This window comes from Lygodium microphyllum, chromosome 18 (assembly GCF_053477565.2).
Source record: "Lygodium microphyllum isolate KBCC chromosome 18, Lygodium_microphyllum_v1.1.10, whole genome shotgun sequence".
In the NCBI taxonomy this organism is placed as follows: Eukaryota; Viridiplantae; Streptophyta; class Polypodiopsida; order Schizaeales; family Lygodiaceae; genus Lygodium; species Lygodium microphyllum.
This window is the reverse complement of record NC_141152.1, coordinates 5,607,544-5,615,036: the sequence shown is the minus strand read 5'-3', so window position 1 is coordinate 5,615,036 and position 7,493 is coordinate 5,607,544.

The following is a 7,493-nucleotide window of genomic DNA, read 5'->3' as shown; positions in this document are numbered from 1 at the left end:
TGCCAAGGGAAGCAAAGTCCTTGTCCATGGGAGAATACCTCTTGCCTCAACTAGAATTGACTTCTGAAATCACCTCTGATAGTGAAATAGAAGCATGGATGTACTGTTCTCCCTGTTACATGTCAGTTGCAGAGACAATAATAGAGACAGAGCCAGAGACAGAAGCAGAAGCAGAAGCAGACACAAAGGCGAAAGATCTATTCTTCTCCTACAGAGCCTCTATAGAAGCAGAGATAGAGCCTCCAGAGGAAGAGGATGAAAATGATGAGGAAGAAAATGAAGCAAGTTATGAAAGTGCAGATGAAGTATTTCCTCTAATAGCAGATGATCTTGTTGATGTCCCTATAGAGACCTCAGAGGGGCTGAAGATCTCAGGGTGTTGGATGGAATGACCATGGTTCCATTTGGGTTGAGCAATGGACCACAAAGTATGCAGAATCTACATAAGCAATGGATTAAAGGCATAAAAATTAAGTTCACCAGTGGCTCCTGATGCCTTGACCGTTCAATCCAGAGAAAAGATGATGATCATGCCCCTTGTCAACAGAAGCTAGAGCTATCAGAGCCTCGACTTCTAGAAGGTCCGTGCTATGTGACATTCCTGGACGCATCCTCTGAAGATGAATCCCGAAGTCCAAAGGAAATCACCACTCACACAGAAGCAAACAAAGCTCTGATACCCTTCTAGCAATTTCAACAGACAAATGAGTCATCTGTTCAGAAGGAGGACACTGGTTCTAGTGGAACATCAGACGAGGACACTACTCCCTTGAAAGAGTCAGACCTTTATCCAGAAGCAATCCGTGGGACATTTATCCGTGAAGTGGAAGGTGAAAGACAAGTGATGTTCCTGGATACTGACGGTACTGAATGTCACCTAAAAGTGGGTCTCAATCTTCTAGAAGAAGAACTAGTGGTCCTGTGAGACCTACTCAAAGAGAACTTAGACATGTTTGCTTGGTCATACAAAGACCTAAAGGGGATTGATCCCACAGTATGCCAACATCACATTGATCTAGAGCCCGATGCCAAACCTGTAAGACAAAGACAAAGGTGTATGAATCCTAATTATTCTACTCTAGTGAAGGCTGAATTATTGAAACTTCTTGAAGTCGAGTTCATTTATCTCGTGGCTAACAGTGAATGGGTTTCACCCATTGTGGTTGTACCCAAGAAGAATGGGAAACTTCAAATATGTGTAAAATTTTGAAAGCTCAATTCAAAGACGAAGAAGGATCATTTCCCTATCCCTTTCACAGACCAACTATTGGACACAGTGGCAGGCCATGAGCTATATTTCCTCTTGGATGGATTCAACGGATATAACCAAGTCCAAATTGCAGAAGAGGACCAATCCAAAATAACCTTCACATGCCATTTGGGCTCTGTAATGCTCCTGCCACCTTCCAACAAGTAATGATGGCTGCCTTCCAGAATCATTTGCATGATTTCATTGAGGTGTATCTTGATGACTTCTGTGTCTATAGTTTGATCCGTGAGCACTGGGGACACTTAGAGCAATGTTTTGACAGATGCCAAGAGTATGGGATTTCTCTGGGATTTCTCTCAACCCCGACAAATGTGTCTTTGGCGTTTCCTCAGGAGTTCTTTTGGGCCATATTGTCTCTGCACAGGGGATTGCAACAGACCCTCAAAGATTGAGAAGATTGCTGCCTTGACATCACCAACAAACCTCAAGCAATTGAGAGGATTTCTTGGCCATGTGGGTTACTACAGAAGATTTATTGCACATTTTGCAACCAAGGCAGCCCCTCTGCACAAGTTCCTAAGGAAAGATGCGGATTTTCTTTGGACTGATGGACTGTGAAGAAGCCTTTAATACCCTGAAATAGTGCCTTATCCAAGCACCTTTCTTACAGCCTCCTGACTGGACGAAAGGAGTTTCATGTGCACACAGATGCATCAGTTGAAGGGCTAGGTACTGTCCTATGTCAAAAGGGCCCCTCTAAATTAGATTAGCCAATATATTATGCAAGCCAGAAGGTCACTGATAGGGAACATATCTACACAGTGATGACAGAGCTTGAGTGCTTGGCAATGTTTGCACTAGAGAAGTTTAGACACTATCTATTGTCAACACATTTCAAGTTCTACGTGGATCATGAAGCATTGTCCTTCCTGATGAACAAAGTAGATGTTAAAGGACGGCTGATGATATGGTTACTCCTATTCCAGGAGTTCTATTTTGAAGTGGTCACTAATCTTGGCTGTTCCCATGTCCTAGTTGATCATCTATCACGGATCCCTCAAACTGCAAAAGAGGAACATGATGATCCAAACCTTCCTGATGCTTCCTTGTTTCTAGTTGAAACAGTCACTCCCTCGTATGCAAACATAGCCAATCTCCTGGCAACTCAACAATATCCTCCTGACATCTCAAGCTATGAGAAGAAGAAGCTTATGTTAGAATTAGCCCCCTACACCTTGGTAGGCGGTGCACTGTACAAGAGAGGCAAAGATGAAGTGTTGCAAAGATATGTTGCAGGGGATGAAATCATTGAAAGCATGCCATGACAAACCATGTGAGAAATGGGCTTAGGCCAATGGCTGGCCATGTAAAAAAGGGGATGATCGCCCAAAGAAGGGAGGGCATGTATATAAAGTTCAAAAGTGAATGAGAAGCTAATTCTTGTGTGTGGCAAAAAGTAGCTCTCCTCTTCTTCTTCTTCTTCTTCTTCTTGTTCTTGCTTGCTTGAGCTTGTGCTTGAGAGAGGGAGTGTGAGAGTGTGAGGGAGTGAGTGTGTGAGGGTGAGGGACCGAGGAGGAGAAGCTCTCCATCTTCTCCTCTCTTCTTCTCTTCTCTTCTCTTCTCTTGTCTTGTCTTGCTCGCGGCAATGGATCTTGGAGCGTGGAGCTTGAGGATGGAGCTTGCTTGAAGCTTGCACTTGGATCGTGGAGCTACCGGAGTGCACGAGAGAGGAGGTAACTCGATCGGCATGGAGGTAAGCTCACTACACTCGTAAGGTAGGCATGGCACGTCGACTATGTGAGAGGTAGCCATGGCCGCTCGACTTGAAACGCTTGATCAATAAGTGGTCCGTAGGTCTCGGGGTAGATCTTATAGCTCCCCTTCATTTTGGTTCCGTTTTCGGGACCGACGGAATCGAGCCTTGAGCGCCGCACGCATCAAATCGAGCATAGGAGTAGGGACTTTGCCTGAAACGGTGCTTGAGATAGATAGGAGATTTAGGAGGTTTAATCATTGGAACAAGTAAGTATTTTGAGTTTTTTTATGAGTGCTTGAGTAGGTAAATACAACTCATGCTTGTTTTTGTGATTTTTTGTTAGCATTAGGTAGGATAGGATTAAGATTCGAAACTGAAATGGTAGGGTTTTTGCTGATGTAAATCTGGTTGCAATAAGAAAAAGAAGGCAAAAATCGTGTTTTTAAGAGGGAAATCGCAACGGGGAAAGGCTCTAAGGTTAGAGAGTGGTTGGGCGATGCTATGTAAGGCTGTGGTAAAGGGAGAAGAGCTCATTTGCATTCTAACTTAGTTGAGAGAGAGCAAGAGAGAGTGAGAGAGCTACAGGCACAGGAGAGGAGGGGACGCCCTTCGATCACACTTCCGGGGTGCTACAGGTATACAAATCTCTTCCTCGGCATGCCCTTGTGTGTATTTAACAGCCTAGAATAGCTAATCATCATCATATCATTAGATTCGTCACCATTTTCCTTGTTGGAAGTGCGCCGACCCCGATGCGTTCGGACGTGCGAACCCCAGAATCGGGTAGTTGGCTGCCCCGAACCTAGGGTTCGGTGTTCGGCCTTTGGGCATTTTGCCACATGCCATTCAGGCTTCGGGCTTCGGCCCGCCCGAACGAAGGCCTTCAGGCTTCGGAGTTTGGCCTTCAGGCCATCTAGCCATTCGGACCTTATCATTCGGGCTTTGGTGGTTCGGCCCCTCCGAATTCGGGATTCGGCCATTCGGTGTTCGGACGGTCGAATCGGCCCGCCCGAACCCGGCCATTCAGCCTTCGGCCCTTGGACTCGGCCATTCGGCCTTCGGCCCACCAAACGAGACATTCGGACTTCGACGGTTCGGACACCGATTCTGGGATTCGAACCTTGCCATTCGGGCCAATTTTGGCCGAATGCATTTTTTGACACTATTTTAATAATTTAAGCCTAGACACGTGTTGCCGACACTAGTGCGACCCTGTAGGTGCGAGAAAATCATAGAAAACTTGGCTGTGTGGCTAGGAAACCTAGTAGAGTGTGTTGTCGCAGCTTAGTCGCAACAGCAAACCAGACATCAGACCCCCACATACCTGAGAGACACTGCAGAGACCCAGATTTTAACTAGGCAGCTGTGTGCTGACCTCATACCCAGTGGCCAAGAGCTGAAGGTAGCATTGACATTGCACTTGAGTGTTGTAATCCCGCACACACAGTAGGCCACATTGGTTGTGCGCACTGAAAGAGCAGAAAGCCTGATTTCGCACCGAACGCACAGACACCATGCTGAGTGTACATAATTTGAGGATTGGTTGTAATAACAAGGAATACACTCGAACATAATCATTCAAGGAATCCACCAATAGGAGTGAACCTCAAGACTTGGCAGATAAATAGGGTTAGGACCCGGGAGAACATTAAGTGGACACGAGGATCCAGAAGACGACAACATAGAGGATCGGGCGCTGCCAGAACTGTTCGAACTGATCGACGGCCTTGTGGAATTGGAGGCAGAAACAATGTCAGGATCAAGAGGTGACCGAGAAGAGGACCGGCTAGACCTAGGAGAATTCCTAGTCTTAGTACAGGAACTAGTCCATGACTACGATTTACTTACGAGGATCGTGATCCAGGGCAGACCTGTAGAAGAAGTGGTAGCAAGCCTCGAAGAAGAGAGAAGAGCAATCAGGAGAGCGCTAGAAGGCATAATTGCCTACAACCACGAGCAAAGGGCTAGAAAGCTACAACAAGACGTAGATATGTACGAGGTAGAAGGGTGCTAGACCTAGCTGGGGCAGCCACATCTGGACCGAATGACGAGAGGGAACGGGCAGTAGAGGCTGACATGACATTGAGCGAACTTGTAGCCAAGCGACTCATGGACAATACGTCTGTTGAGTAGAGTGCTACAGCCCTAGCCACCACACTACTCTCGGGATTGGGAGTCACACAAGGGGCTAAAGGGTAGGCTAGAATCCCTATCGTAGCAAAACAGCTAGCGAAGTATGAGGCTAGCAGTGACCCATACAGCTTCATGGAACAGTTCGAGCAAGTATGCGAAGCAAACGGTCTTACTGACCTTGTGCAATGCTCTCAAGCTTTTGGCCTGTGCTTAGGCGATAAGGGGAGAATCTGGTATTCTAGCCTCGATGATGCAGAATGTACAAACTATGCTCACCTTAAGGGCCTCTTCATCAAGAGATTCTCGGAGGTAGGGTACTCTGACAACCTCATCGTCCGATTGATGAATATCAGCCAAACGGAGAAGGAAGACGTCAGGGACTACATCACTCATGTGCGTAGCCTCTTCAAAAGGATCCCTGCCAATGAACGACCTACTAAGAGGGCAGTGTCTACAGTATTCATGAATGGAATTCGGACTGAGGAGCTCTATAAGGCTTTGGCCAGTAACTCTACCTTGCAATGAGACGTGCTAGCTAGAGTTTTCGAAGAGGCAATACGTGTAGATGATCAGCTTAAGGAATGAAGCATGAGGACTACCAGAGCCGAGAAAGTGCAAATTAGAGGGATTCAGAGAGATCAACTATTTCGGGGGAAAAAGCAACCGCTAGTGTGCAGGACAAGGGAAAGAGTATGGACCAAGGCCAGGAGATGGCGGAGATGAGAATGGAGATTGCACGACTGCAGGAACCGATAAGGAAGCCTACGCGATCGCATGTACAGTGTATATACTGTGGTGGCAATCACCTCCTAGCTGAATGCCAAGATCCTAGGTCTAGGCCATGCTCAAATTGTGGTAGATTCGGGCATGATGCATTGCATTGCAGGATGCCGAGGAGATTCCCATATGCACAGCAGTACAATCCTCCGTACTTAGGTAATAGACCACCCAATTTCTTTGGGAGGGGAGCCCAATTGGCACTCCCTGCACCAAATGACTCAAGACCTGAAGTACCTAGGCTGGAGATGAACCCAATAGGTATAGCAAGACCACCAGGGCCTTTTGTAACCCACCCACCGAGCGATGCTCCAGTTCACTATGTGGAAGAGCCTAGTGAAGAGAAAACATATGTCAACCCGTACATATTCTATGACGAGGAGGGCAACCTAGTCTTGATGGACTATCGGCCGATGCCGGTGATGGCATAAGGTAGAGGAAGAGGCAGAGGCTTTGGAGGGCCAAGCCAAGATTCGATCACATGCTGGACATGCAGTCATCCAAGCCACATTTCATCATGCTGCTCAGAGAAGGAATAGGCTAACAAGGACAAAGCGGATCTTCGATGCACAGAATGTGGGATCACCCACCTGTTTTCTGATTGTCCTAGGAGGAAACCATCAGCTAGCTCTGTCAATGTACCGTCAGTACCTCTGGGGCTGTTTGGAGTGGAAACCTTTGATAGTGAGGACACACCTATCCCACTACAGGTTATGACGTGAGCTCAAACAAGGCAGGCATGCATCTCTCTGCCAGGACCTAGCAATCTTGACGCAGCCTCAATAGGGAAGAAAAGCCACAGGCGGAAGAAGAAGAGATCGGAAGCTAAAGTTGCACTAAAAACCGAGAGTGCTACAACTCTGCCTGCTAGAAAGAAGGTCTTGGATGTAGAGGTAGAGACCTCAGTCCCGAAGACAGCCGAGCTAGGGAGTGCCAAGATAGGGGAATATCCCCATCCCAAACGGAAACTCGAAGCTATAGCCAAAGTCAATGAGTGGATCAAGGATGCCCAGGAGCACCTCAAGGATTAAGGATGCCCAGGAGCTATAGCCAAAGTCAATGAGTGGATCAAGGATGCCCATGAGCACCTCAAGGATGCTGAACCCATACTAGAAGATCCAATGGACGATTTTTCCAGTGTGAGCACACCAGTCTCACCCACAAAACCACAAACTAAAAGTGTATCCTTGCCACAAGGGGCAACTTAGCAGCAAGGCCAAAGGGGGACTTACCAGGGCAGACAGAATGCATGGCCCAGGAGTGCTAGCCTTAGGGGAAGACAAGAGCCCAGCAGTCTCCTTGCAACCTTGTTGTCCACCCCAGTAACTCTAAGCGTAGAAGACCTGCTTAGGCAGAATCCTTCTTTATGGCAGGATTTAAAAGATTTGGTCGAGGGACACACAGGACTTACGGGTGCTGATCAGCAAGATCATGATGCAGTTATGCAAATCCCAAGTCTAACTCTACACTCAACTCCTAAGTCATTGCACATCAATGCTTTCTGGGAAGGCACTGAAATGCATGCAGTCCTACCTGTTCTAGCCTTAGGAGATATGACGCGGAAAGGAATTGTAGACACATGTGCCAATGTTAACGTACTAAGCCATGCAGTTTTAG